This window comes from Hyperolius riggenbachi, chromosome 9, assembly GCF_040937935.1.
Source record: "Hyperolius riggenbachi isolate aHypRig1 chromosome 9, aHypRig1.pri, whole genome shotgun sequence".
In the NCBI taxonomy this organism is placed as follows: domain Eukaryota; kingdom Metazoa; phylum Chordata; class Amphibia; order Anura; family Hyperoliidae; genus Hyperolius; species Hyperolius riggenbachi.
This window is the reverse complement of record NC_090654.1, coordinates 43,303,059-43,316,978: the sequence shown is the minus strand read 5'-3', so window position 1 is coordinate 43,316,978 and position 13,920 is coordinate 43,303,059. Positions and strand designations below refer to the sequence as shown.

Sequence of the window (13,920 nt, the reverse complement as noted above, 5' to 3'; positions counted from 1 at the left end):
AGGCGGTCCTGGGGGAGCCACCTTGCGGCTGCCGATCGGTGTTAGGCGGTCATAAGGTGGTTAATAAATGAAACAAACCACTACATTCCCTTAAACAAATGGAAGTCTTATTACATGATTTAATTTTTTTTGAAAGTGGCGTTTCCCTTTAAGTAGTTAGTTTCCCAGCGCCATGACCTCCACAGCTGTCTGGCTGGCTCTCGGAATAGCGCACGCACAATTTAACATGTCACGGTACACAGCAGCATAATAAGTATCCTACAAGGGTCAGCAATAAACTTGAATCATAAAGCATTGACAGCAGATGACTCGTATATCATGACAATAAATAGATCTTTCTACAGGACTGGAGAACATCATTCATATGTACTACAGAGCGTTCCAATCAATGAATCCCGTCACAGGAACAACAGGAGGAAAGCTTGGCTGCTTTAAAGGGAAGGTTCAGGGACCGTTGAAAAAAAATAAAAATCCGCATCCACTTACCTGGGGCTTCCTCCAGCCCGTGGCAGGCAGGAGGTGCCCTCGGCGCCGCTCCGCAGGCTCCCGGTGGTCTCCGGTGGCCGACCCGACCTGGCCAGGCTGGCGGCCAGGTCGGGCTTCTTCTGCGTTCCAAAATGCGCCTCACGGCGGCGCGCTGACGTCATCGGACGTCCTCCGGGCTATACTGCGCAGGCTCAGAACTACTGAGCCTGCGCAGTACAGCCCGGAGGACGTCCGATGACGTCAGCGCGCCGCCGTGAGGCGCATTTTGGAACGCAGAAGAAGCCCGACCTGGCCGCCGGCCTGGCCAGGTCGGGTCGGCCACCGGAGACCACCGGGAGCCTGCGGAGCAACGCTGAGGGCACCTCCTGCCTGCCACGGGCTGGAGGAAGCCCCAGGTAAGTGGATGCGGATTTTTATTTTTTTTCAACGGTCCCTGAACCTTCCCTTTAAAGGGAACCCCAAGTGAGAAGAATAGGGAGGCTGACATATTTATTTCCTTACAATACCAGTTGCCTGGCAGTCCTGTTGATCTATTTGGCTGCAGTAGTGGCTGAATTACACACCTGAAACAAGCATGCAGCTAATCTTGTCAGATCTGACAATAATGTAATAGACACATAATCTGCTGCATGCTTGTTTCAGGGATGTGACTGAGACACTACTAATGCCAGTAGCACTGACAGGCAACTGGTATTGTTTAGAAGGTAATAAATATGGCAGCCTCCATACCACTTTCACCTTGGGTTCCCGTTAAGCTTTCTAATCATGAGAACTCCGGTGGTCATAAAGGTGTTAAACACCCCCAGTAATGAAGAGGTTAAATCATACGCAGCGCTAGTTACGACAACCTCACAGCACAGCCGCTGTCAGCAGCCCTGCCATCCCATCGTTGTCAGGATCGAAATGCTGCAGCTTTCCCAAGGAAAAAGCAGCAAATGTTTCCAGATAGCAGACATATGATCTCTGCAGCTGAGCTCCATTAGCCGGGTCTGAGCATCTCTGCGTAGCCCAGCCATTGCAGCAGCACAGAACAGGATGCTGGAGGACTGAAGGGACGTTGCCAAGGTGAGCTCAGCATCAGCAGCCAGAGGAGAGAGAGGGCCCACTGCACACACACACAGCACATGTGCCCACCACTGATTGCTGCTGCATCCCAGACACTGCGGCGGTGACGCCAAACCCTGCAGAGAAGTAAGTGGAGAGCCTGCACACCTGCTGACTGCTGTAGCATTTTACTAGAGGATTGCAGTTGTCTTTGGGCAGTTAAGGCTGCAGCTCCCTGACTTATATTCAGTTTATTGCTGCTTTGTAAGGAATATGGTCATATTGAGGAATGCTTCTAGCAAGTGTGGAAGGATGGCATGCTGATTGTGTCATACGATTGGCATGGAGAGGGGGGATGATGGGGAAACGACTGCGTTTAGCCCTGCTGGCAGATCTGCTGGGATCTGGGCTGGTGCCCAGCAGGGGATCTGTGATGTGAGGATTAGCAGGCAGGGTGAGGTGGATGCCACACGTGAAAGGCCAGCAGCAAATCATGCCTCCGGTGACAGTCGTTATTAGGTGGGCGATGTAGGGAGGCTAAGCGGACCTGACACAGCGCAGTGATGTCAGTGTAATCCTGTCAGCGGTGGATTGAGCGCTGTCACGCAATGTTTGCTGTTGTCACCGGCAGGGTGATGACAATCTGGGCACGCCGACACTTTACTGCAGACGGGATCAGTGTCGTTAAGCAATCATCAAGGTGACTGCGTCATTTTGGCCTCATCATCACTCTCACTGTGATACAGACTTACTAGGGACGTTGCCTTCTTGGTTTATTAGAACTTTTTTTTCTGTACAGTATGTGACATCATTCCTCTATATATAATCTGCTATAAAATAAGGTTATCACCAAGTTTATAGAGCCTGTTTATAGACGCTTTTTCTTACCTCATCCAATAAGAAATTATTTATTTAGCATACCTATCCTGTTGTTTTTAGTGTTCACTGTCAGATTAAGGAAAAATGCGATATGAAAAAAGAAAAGCTGCTGGTCTCCATCTTTACTGTTTCTCTGTAATGCCAAACGTGACATCACTACTGCTCTCGACTTCCTTTTTTTTCCAACTCAGCTCAGTGTTCATTATACCTCCCTGCTGCCACAGCTCACTGTCCCCCCCACAGCAAACATAAGCTAGACATGACCAGGCTTACATCGCTGTGTAATTTCTTCAAAGGGGGAGGGGACTGGACCATCTGGTCATAGTGTCCTTATCTTATCCAAAAGAGGAAGAGTATTTGTACGCTGAAATAAATTTAATCCACAGCACAATTTTTGCAGGCGTAGTCAGCCCTGACCACCCGGCCAGAAGGTAAGTTCAGGGGGTTGGTAGGCATTATCAGAGGGGGATGGAACAGAATGGGGGAACGGTGGCCATGAGGAGAGCCCACTAAACATGCCTGCTCCCTTGTTTTTAATTTTAGCTTGCGCTTAGGTATCCTTTAGGCTTTGTTCACATCTAAAAACGAAATCGCAAACGCAAGCATTTTGCGATTTTGTGCACAATTTTTTTTCCTTCTCCCAGCGCTGCACTGTGCGCAAAGCGATTTTGTGAGCGTTTAGCACACTTCCTATAACTTCCATTAGAGCAAAATCTCCCCAAAAATGGTACAGGGGCCGCTTTGCCGAGCGCAAAACAGATGAAAGGCGCCGATATGAACCTTCTTATAGAGATTCATTGCACAAGAGTTTTGTGGGCGATTTTGAAAGCTTTAATCACTTATAATGAAAGTTGTAAGCCTTAATTGTAAACTCATTTGATATACTGTCATACTGCATTACCAATCATTTATTGTCATAATGTGACTGTTTATATACAATTGAAATTCTTAAATAAAAATTATTGAAACCGAAAATCGCCTGCACTTGAATAAAGGCCCCAAACGCCCTAGATGTGAACAAGCCCTTAAAGAGACTCTGAAGCCTCTTTAAAAATAAGTTTTTAGTTCTTATTTATGTTAAGGATCTATGCCCGACCTAAAACGCCGCTATCCCGTGGCTGAAAGAGGGTTTTATCACCCTCAAATCCCGGGTCAAAAACGGGGGAGCATTTCCTGGAGGAGGCAGAGCTTTCCGCTGTAGCTCTGCCTCTCCTCGCATCAGTCCTCGCTGATCGCCGCCTCTCCCCGCCCCTCTCCGTCTTCCTTCACTGAGCGGGGCGGGAGAGAGGCGGAGATTCGCGGTGAATTGACACGAATGGAGGCAGAGCTACAGCGCTAAGCTCTACCTCCCTGGACAGCAAAATCCACGACCAAGAAAGTCCCTAGGATTTGAGGGTGATAAAACCCTCTTTCAGCCACGGGATAGCGGCGTTTTAGGTCGGGCATAGATCCTTAACATAAATAAGAGCTTAAAGCTGATTTTTAAAGGGGCACTATGGCGAAAAATTGTAAAATTTAAAATATGTGTAAACATATCCAAATAAGAAGTACGTTTTTTCCAGAGTAAAATGAGCCATAAATTACTTTTCTCCTATGTTGCTGTCACTTACAGTAGAAATCTGACAGAAACGACAGGTTTTGGACTAGTCCATCTCTTCATAGGGAATTCTCAGGGATTTATTTATTTTCAAAAGCTCTTAGTGAATGGCAGTTGCTCTGCCCAACTGCTAAAAAACTGTGTAGTGAGCAGGGAAGCTGTCCAGCATCATTGTTTAAATCCTTTTTAGGGAATATCTTTATAAAGAATAAAAGCCTTGCTGAGAATCACCTATGAAGAGATGGACTAGTCCAAAACCTGTTGCTCCTGTCAGATTTCTACTACCTCCTGTAAGTGACAGCAACATAGGAGAAAAGTAATTTATGGCTCATTTTACTCTGGAAAAAATGTACTTCTTATTTGTATATGTTTGCACATATTTTAAATTGTACAATATTTCGCCATAGTGCCCCTTTAAAGAGGCTTCAGAGTCTCTTAAACAATGTAGATTGCCTGACTGTCCTGCTTATCCTTTGAACAATACAAATGAGGTGTGCACACATTGAAACTTCACGCTCCGCTTGTACACATGGTAATTTCCATATGTCGGGTCTGGCAGAGCAGCTCTGTGTGTGATCATATCAGGAGATGTGCGGAGAGGTAACATCTGTGGGCTGCAGAGTCTTCCCTGCAGGGGTGTACTGCAGATCAATGCCCTGGCTGGACAATGATGGGAAACTGTGCTGCTGTGCGATGATCAATACACACTATCTTTAATCACATAGCACATAGAGCTACAGCAGCCAATCAGGCATCAGACTTTACTGGCCCAGCATGGGCCACTGAGGGCTGATTGGTGGCCGCGACTACAATATATGGTGTTTAATGTAATAAGGCTGATAGCGTCTCCGGTTAATCTGGGCTAAAGAATATGGCAGCAGTAAAATATGGGTGGAATTGCTTAGGGCATGCAACAGTGGCAGCACACTAACATTCATTTAGGTCATCAGAATGTGGGCCACAACAAAAATAAAGCTTTGGGATTCTAGGAAAGTCTGAAAGAGGAACTTTAGCAAAGAAATGAATCAATACATTGCAAATTATTATTATTATAATTTTTTATTTATATAGCGCCAACATATTCCGCTGCGCTTTACAAAGCACAATAAGAGGACAAGGGGAACATAGATACACTAACAAAATGTAAAACAGAGTTCCAAGCAGCACAAATATTGTGACAAAAACAGTAAACATTAGGAGGAGGACCCTGCCCTTGCGAGCTTACAATCTAATGGGTAGTGGGGGACACACTAGGTAAGGGGGTGGAGGATGGATGAGGCAGTAACCCTTTGCCTCTGATTACATTGTAATTTGTGACAGATAAGTAAATAAGGGCTATAGAATGTTATAAGCTTGTCTGAAAAGGTGTGTTTTAAGAGTGCGTTTGAAGATGTCCAGGTTTGGAGCATGACGTACAGGCTGTGGAAGAGAGTTCCAGATAAGGGGTGATGCTCGTGTAAAGTCCTGGATGCAAGCATGAGAGGAGGTGATCAGCTTAGAGGCCAGGAGAATTTCTTGGGAGGAGCGGAGGTTGCGGGAGGGACAATATATTGAGATAAGTGAGGAGATGTATGGAGGAGACAACTCGTGGAGGGCTTTGTAAGTTAGAGTCAGGAGTTTGAACTGGATCCTCTGGGTAATGGGTAACCAGTGGAGAGAACGGCACAGTGGGGCTGCATCGGAAGAGCGTGTGGAGAGGTGAATGAGACAGGCCGCTGAATTTAGAAGGAATTGGAGAGGTGCTAGCCTTTTTTGAGGTAGACCACAGAGCAGGGTGTTGCAGTCCAAATAAATCAATACATTGCAAAAGTGAGAAGTTAAAAAGTAGAAGAGAGATCAAGAAATGATTGATATTCACCATGTATTTTTTTTTTTATCTTGTTCGATCCACAATCAGCCTGCACATCATCACCTTTACTGCTGGTAGACATGATACATTTTCTTATAGAAATACATATGCACTGAAGAAGATACTGGTTGCTTGGTAGTGGCAAACAGCTGTCTTTTTTCCCCACAATGCAACGAGGTTCACAGACAGGAAACTGTCAGAACCTAGGTCCTGACATCACACTGTGGGGAGGGAGGGGGGTTCACTACTATATCAACCATAAAGACCTCCCTGATAATCTATTTGAGAAAAGAAAAAGATCTCTCATGGGAAAGGGGGTATCAGCTACAGATTAGGATTGCAGGTCAATCCTTGGTTACAGTTCCTCTTTAAGGTACTCATACATCTACCGATTTTGCGGTCGGATCAACCACCCGATTCAATAATTTTATTAAATCGGAGGTAAACCAGTGCTGCATCATGTCTGCCCGATAGATCATTCTATTGATTTTAGGCCAAAATCGGTCATATGCATTGATTGGACATGCTGCAAAGGTCTTGGTCGGAAATGTTTGATTGGGTGCGCGGCAGTAATAGCGTTCGATATACAAATGAACGTGACTGGCCCCCAGCCGATGTCTCCTCAAGTATAAAATCTTACCTGTCCCGCTACTATGACTCCTGACCTCATTCATCATGACCCCCATGTGGCACCAGCCACCAGGCACATGTATGTAATGACACGCGTCACGTGATACTTGCGCCACTTGGGGGGTGACAGCGGAGGAGGCTGGAAGTCGCGACAGTGGGATAGGTGAGATTTTACACTGCACAGGCCCCAGAGGAAATGTACAGATCCGGATTTAACATAAGGCACTGTAGGCACGTGCCTACAGGCGTCTGATGATGGAAAGGCACTCACTCCCCTCCCTTTCCTAAGCAGAGTCCTGATGAGAGTGTAAATGAGAGGTTACTCTCCCGCCTCTCGGCATTCCACTGACAAGATCTCCCTTCAGTCATTGACTCCTCTAGCTACTTAATACTGAGGTTCCTCTAGCTACCTAATACTTGGGGGCACCTCTAGCTACTTAATACTGAGGTTCCTCTAGCTACCTAATACTTGGGGGCACCTTTACCTACTTACTGCTGAGGTTCCCCTAGCTACTTAATACTGAGGTTTCTTTAGTTTACTAATACTCAGGCCCCTTTAGCTACTTATTATTGAGAGTACTTCTGGCTAGCTAATACTAAGGGGCACTCATTGCTAGCTATGACGGGCAAGGGAGGTAAGGGAGAAGTGACAGCTGGGCCAGTCAGCACACTTGCAGTGCGGTTGGAAGGGGGTTTGTAGGTTCATGGAGGGTGATATAGGCTCCTGTGAGGTAAATCCGGGTCAGGGGGTGGCCAAGCAGGTGGCAGATGCGGCGTCACCAGGCTGATTCTGGTTAGATATCATGCTGAAGTCTATCAGGAATCGTCCTGCAGTGTATAGGCAGGCAACAGATCTCTCTCTGATCAGATTCAATCAGAGAGGGATCTGTCTCTTGGTCAATCTGCCAATACATGGCTAGATGTACGGGTATCTTTATTTAGGAGTATCTCTGTAGATAGAATTGTTTAGCTCATAAGTTTGTTTCTTTAAAAGTTCTGTCAGTTTCAGGTTTTCATCGCTGCCTCATTTCCTGTCCCAGGACCATCGAGGTTCATGGGAAAACTCACAGGGAACCCAGGAACAGGAAGTGTGTGGAGATTCCTTCTATGGTGACACATATGACAGTAAAAACCTGGGAGATGTTGTAACGTCTTTTCACACTGTCCAAAAGTAATATTTTTTTCTTAAGTTGGGCTGTTAAAGGGGCGTCTAGTTAAAAATGGCGCCGGCCAAAAAATGGCGCCCCCTTCTGCCCGATATATGTTTAAAACGATATTTATCGTTTTAAAGGTTAAAATAGTGCAGAACGAAATTTATCGTTTTAAAACTGTTTTTTTTTTTTTTTGGTCCTGCCTGAACGATATTTATCGTTTTAACCCCTGCTTTGCTGCCGTTTGGAAAATATCTGCCCGCCGGCTTTAATGTTTAATAGCAAAGCCCCCTTAAAAGCTAAAAACACCAAATTTGCAGGGAATGTTAAGAAGAATATTGTGAACAAGAGGAAAAAAAAATCTTTCAAAAAGACCTTATAGTTTTTGAGAAAATCGATTTTGAATATTCTTCTTCTGACCGTGGGAAAATTAAACGCCCGCCGACTTTAGCGGTTAATAGCAAAGCCCCTTTAAATGCCAGAAACACCAAATGTGTAGGGAATGTTAAGAAAAATAGTGGGAACACGAAGAAAAAAAAATTGTTCAAAAAGACCTTATAGTTTTTGAGAAAATCGATCTTAAATCTTCAAAGGAAATGTAACTATTTAAATCGCGTTCTGACATTCCCGTGGAAACTTTTTCCGCCGACTTTAGCAGTTAATAGCAAAGTCCCCTTAAATCCTAGCAACACCAAATTTGCAGGATATGTTAAAAAGATACTGGGAAACAATATTTTAAAAAAAAAAATTGAAAAATTTTATTTTTTTTTTTAAATTAAAATTTTTGGGTTATGTTCAGAGTGTGGGAAAAGTTTTGAAAAAAATGACGTGGGGTCCCCCCTCCCGAGCCTCTGTAACCCCTTGTCTCCCATGCAGGCTGGGATAGCCAGAATGCGGAGCCCCGGCTGACTGGGGCTTCGCACCCTGAGCTATACCAGCCCGCATGGTCCATGGTATGGGGGGGGCTCTGGGGGGGAGGGGCGGCCAAGCCTCCCCCTCCCCCCCGGAGCCCTTGTCCAATCCATGGACAAGGGGCTCTTCCCCACCTCCGGTGCCCCAGGAGGAGGTGGGGGCGACGACTCCCTGGGGGGGGGGGTTCATGGTGGCATCTGGGAGTCCCCTTTAAGAAGGGGACCCCAAGATGCCCACCCCCCTCCCAGGAGAAATGAGTATAGGGCTACTTTGTACCCCTTCCCCATTTCAACAAAGGGTTAAATGAAATAAAAACACAACCACGAGAAAAGTATTTTAATAATCTTAATTAACCACAAATACTTACCTGTACCTTTAAAAAAATGTTCCCACGCCAATATATCCTCGGAAATGATCCAACGAATAACAATATCCTCTTATCTTACGATCTTCAAATAGCTTGATTGCAGATCTCCCACGCCAATTAAAATACTATACTATCAAATTGATTCAATACAAAAAGAACCGGCTCATTTATGAGCCGGTTACTATACCTTAGGATGCGTCCTGTGCGGACGTATAGCTGCCAGCTCCGCTGTCTCTCCCCGTCTGCCTGCACCTGTCACCCTCACCTAGGGTGGCACCCATGGGTGCACCAGGTGCCAGGCTAGGTGAGGGTGACAGGTGAGGAGGCGGGGAGGACAGCGGGAGCCGTGCTATGCGTCCCTACGCAGGACGCATTGTAGGGTATAGTATTTTAATTGGCGTGGGAGATCTGCAATCAAGCTATTTGAAGATCGCAAGATAAGAGGATATTGTTATTCGTTGGATCATTTCCGAGGATATATTGGCGTGGGAACATTTTTTTAAAGGTACAGGTAAGTATTTGTGGTTAATTAAGATTATTAAAATACTTTTCTCGTGGTTGTGTTTTTATTTCATTTAACCCTTTGTTGAAATGGGAAAGGGGTACAAAGTAGCCCTATACTCATTTCTCCTGGGAGGGGGGTGGGCATCTTGGGGTCCCCTTCTTAAAGGGGACTCCCAGATGCCACCATGAACCCCCCCCCCCAGGGAGTCGTCGCCCCCACCTCCTCCTGGGGCACCGGAGGTGGGGAAGAGCCCCTTGTCCATGGATTGGACAAGAGCTCCGGGGGGGAGGGGGAGGCTTGGCCGCCCCTCCCCCCCAGAGCCCCCCCCATACCATGGACCATGCGGGCTGGTATAGCTCAGGGTGCGAAGCCCCAGTCGGCCGGGGCTCCGCATTCTGGCTATCCCAGCCTGCATGGGAGACAAGGGGTTACAGAGGCTCGGGAGGGGGGGACCCCACATCGTTTTTTTTTTAAATTTCCCACACTCAGAAGATTAAAAAAAAAATTTGATAGCAAATTAAAAAAAAAAAAATGACGTGGGGTCCCCCCTCCCGAGCCTCTGTAACCCCTTATCTCCCATGCAGGCTGGGATAGCCAGAATGCGGAGCCCCGGCCGACTGGGGCTTCGCACCCTGAGCTATACCAGCCCGCATGGTCCATGGTATGGGGGGGCTCCGGGGGGGAGGGGCAGCCAAGCCTCCCCCTACCCCACGGAGCCCCTTGTCCAATCCATGGACAAGGGGCTCTTCCCCGCCTCCCTTGCCCCAGGTGGAGGCGGGGGCGACGACTCCCTGGGGGGGGGGGGGGGTTCATGGTGGCATCTGGGAGTCCCCTTTAAGAAGGGGACCCCCAGATGCCCACCCCCCTCCCAGGAGAAATGAGTATAGGGGTGCAGGAGTACCCCTTACCCATTTCCACAAAGGGTTAAATGAAATAAAAACGCAACAACGAAAAAAGTCCTTTAATGTTCTAAATTAACCACAAATACTTACCTGTACCTTTAAGAAAAAATCCCACGCCAATCAGGTCCCACGACAGTATCCTCTATCTTGCGAACTTCTGATACATGTTGATTGAAGATCTCCGCCGCCCCGACGCCACACACGCCGCCTCCGCCGCACTGCTCTCAGCTATACTAAGTATAGCTGAGAGTTGCGTCTATGCGTCTATACAGACGCATTAGCGCTAGCTGCCGCTGCCCTCCCTGCCTCCCCCCACCTGTCACCCTCACCCATGCTGACACCCAATGCACCCATGGGTGCCAGCATGGGTGAGGGTGACAGGTGGGGAGAGGCAGGGAGGGCAGCGGCAGCTAGCGCTAATGCGTCTGTATAGATGCATAGACGCAACTCTCAGCTATACTAAGTATAGCTGAGAACAAAAAGCATCTTTAAATTTTGGCTCCAAGGCTCCCCATTGGTTCCTTATCGACCAATGGGGATCCTCCTGATCCCCATTGGTCTGTTAAGGAACCAATGGGGACCATTGGAGCTAAAATTTAAAGATGCTTTTTGCTCTTAGCTATACTAAGTATAGCTAAGAGCAGTGAGTGCGGCGGAGGCGGCGTGTGTGGCGTCGGGGCGGCGGAGATCTTCAATCAACATGTAACTGAAGGTCGCAAGATGGAGGATACTGTCGTGGGACCTAATTGACGTGGGATTTTTTTCTTAAAGGTACAGGTAAGTATTTCTGGTTAATTTAGAACATTAAAGGACTTTTCTCGTTGTTGTGTTTTTATTTCATTTAACCCTTTATGGAAATGGGTAAGGGGTACTCCTGCACCCCTATACTCATTTCTCCTGGGAGGGGGGCAGGCATCTGGGTTCCCCTTCTTAAAGGGGACTCCCAGATGCCACCATGAACCCCCCCCCCAGGCAGTCGTCGCCCCCACCTCCTCCTGGGGCACCGGAGGTGGGGAAGAGCCCCTTGTCCATGGATTGGACAAGGGCTCCGGGGGAGGGGAAGGCTTGGCCGCCCCTCCCCCCCGAAGCCCCCCCATACCATGGACCATGCGGGCTGGTATAGCTCAGGGTGCGAAGCCCCAGTCGGCCGGGGCTCCGAATTCTGGCTATCCCAGCCTGCATGGGAGACAAGGGGTTACAGAGGCTCGGGAGGGGGGACCCCACGTCATTTTTTTCAAAACTTTTCCCACACTCTGAACATAACCCAAAAATTTTAATTTAAAAAAAAAATAAATAAAATTTTTCAATTTTTTTTAAAATATTGTTTCCCAGTATCTTTTTAACATATCCTGCAAATTTGGTGTTGCTAGGATTTAAGGGGACTTTGCTATTAACTGCTAAAGTCGGCGGAAAAAGTTTCCACGGGAATGTCAGTACGCGATTTAAATAGTTACATTTCCTTTGACGATTTAAGATCGATTTTCTCAAAAACTATAAGGTCTTTTTGAACAATTTTTTTTCTTCGTGTTCCCACTATTTTTCTTAACATTCCCTACACATTTGGTGTTTCTGGCATTTAAAGGGGCTTTGCTATTAACCGCTAAAGTCGGCGGGCGTTTAATTTTCCCACGGTCAGAAGAAGAATATTCAAAATCGATTTTCTCAAAAACTATAAGGTCTTTTTGAAAGATTTTTTTTCCCCCTTGTTCACAATATTCTTCTTAACATTCCCTGCAAATTTGGTGTTTTTAGCTTTTAAGGGGGCTTTGCTATTAAACATTAAAGCCGGCGGGCAGATATTTTCCAAACGGAAGCAAAGCAGGGGTTAAAACGATAAATATCGTTTGGGAGCAATACAAATATAAATATAAACGATAAATATCGTTTTTAAAGCCGGCGCCATTTTTTAGCTGTCAAAAACGAAAAATAACTAGTGATAATGGTTCTCTATGGGGCGCCGTTTTTTAACTACGATAAATGGCGCCATTTTTAACGGACCCGGTTAAAGGGTATTTGAAGTGACCGTGAGCCTATAGCACCAATCCTACTTAGGCCTCTTTTCCATGCATGGCTGAACTGCTCGTATATCAAACAGTTTAGCTGCTGGGTGAAAAGAGGCCTCAGGGCTATCCTGGTATTCGAACCAGCAAACACAGTGTCCCAACTTGCCTCCCCCAAAAGAGGCCACCTTCGGGCCTCTTCACACATTCAGGCCACTATCTAAGTCCCCGCTTTCCAACTCCGATCCTCAGGGGCCTGGGTCCTCACACATCTTTGGCACGGCTCAATTTAATTGATGGGACTGAATCAAGAAAGGTGTGGTTCACCATTTAGAACCCATTTCTCCATTTCTCAGTCCATCCTTAAAGTGTACAGAGCACAATTTTTAGCACCCAGGGCATCTCAATAACACATTAAAAATGCACGTTAACAGTGTGGTTAATTACTAAAATAAATTCTACCTCTTTTTTCACATTTAAATGCATGTTAGAGGCTTTTTAAAGCTCAACTTCCCTGGCCTGTTGCCCACAGAAAGAGCAGGCAGATAAGGACTGCAGTAATTAGCAGTAGCAATGAGCAAACAAAACCCTTTAATAGTAGGAAGGAGGGGGGGGGGGGGGGGGGCAGGGGGGATTATATATCATACTTCAAACAGTTTAGAGAGTCACACTCGCTTACATTCACACCTTAAATAAGGGCGGGGAGGACAGCTCCTACAACTATTAGAAATTAGGACAAACTGCAGAAAAAAAGCCACTTGGATCCCTTTAAAGAGGAACTCCAGTGAAAATAGTGTAATAAAAAAAGTGCTTCATTTTTACAATAATTATGTATAAATTATTTAGTCAGTGTTTGCCCATGTTAAAATCTTTCCTCTCCCTGATTTACATTCTGACATGTGTCACATGGTGACATGTTTACTGCTGGCAAGTGATGTAGCTGCTGCTTGCTGTTTTGGCAGTTGGAAACATCTGTAAACAGTTATTTCCCACAATGCAACAGGGTTCACAGACAGGAAACTGCCAAGAGTACGTACTCAGAATTTCTTTGTGGGAGGGGTTTCACCACAATATCAGCCATACAGCGCCCCCTGATGGTCTGTTTGTGAAAAGGAATAGATTTCTCATGTAAAAGGGGGTATCAGCTACTAATTGGGATAAAGTTCAACTTTTGGTCGGAGTTTCTCTTTAACACTGGCATGGATTGAGGTCACATGAGGTCTGGACAGCCTTGATCTAAGTGGTTGCTATGAGCAACACAGTGTTCCGGCGCTGTTTGTAAATCAATCCCAGAGGGCAGAACATGAAATAACTGTGGCCTCGTGAAAATCAGAGTCGTCAGTCACCACCCTTCCTCCTCCTCTGCTCCCCTGTTATTACAGGGAATAATGCTGCTAATGACCTTATATTAACCAGAGCTCCCCCGACTGAAGCGCTGGGAGCCGTTAGCACGCTCGGTGGTCGGATCAGTCCAGATCTGCATTAACTGTTATTTTAAACCCCGTTTCCAGACCCGGCGGCTAGAACAACACGGGGCGTAAGTGACACAACCACACAGCAGACGGCCGACCTGGGCTCAATTATTTCTTGTGTAAACT

The 13,920-nt window shown here is 46.5% G+C and overlaps 1 protein-coding gene across 1 annotated transcript in view; it reads left to right on the top strand.

Moving 5' to 3' along the window:
• Nucleotides 1-1,511: 1,511 nt before the first annotated feature.
• PRRT3 (proline rich transmembrane protein 3) overlaps nucleotides 1,512-13,920 on the top strand; it is a 57,158-nt gene continuing 44,749 nt past the window's right edge. Inside the window, exon 1 of the mRNA XM_068252609.1 lies at nucleotides 1,512-1,551. The gene's annotated coding sequence lies outside the window, so the exon portion shown is untranslated. The remainder of the gene's footprint in view (nucleotides 1,552-13,920) is intronic.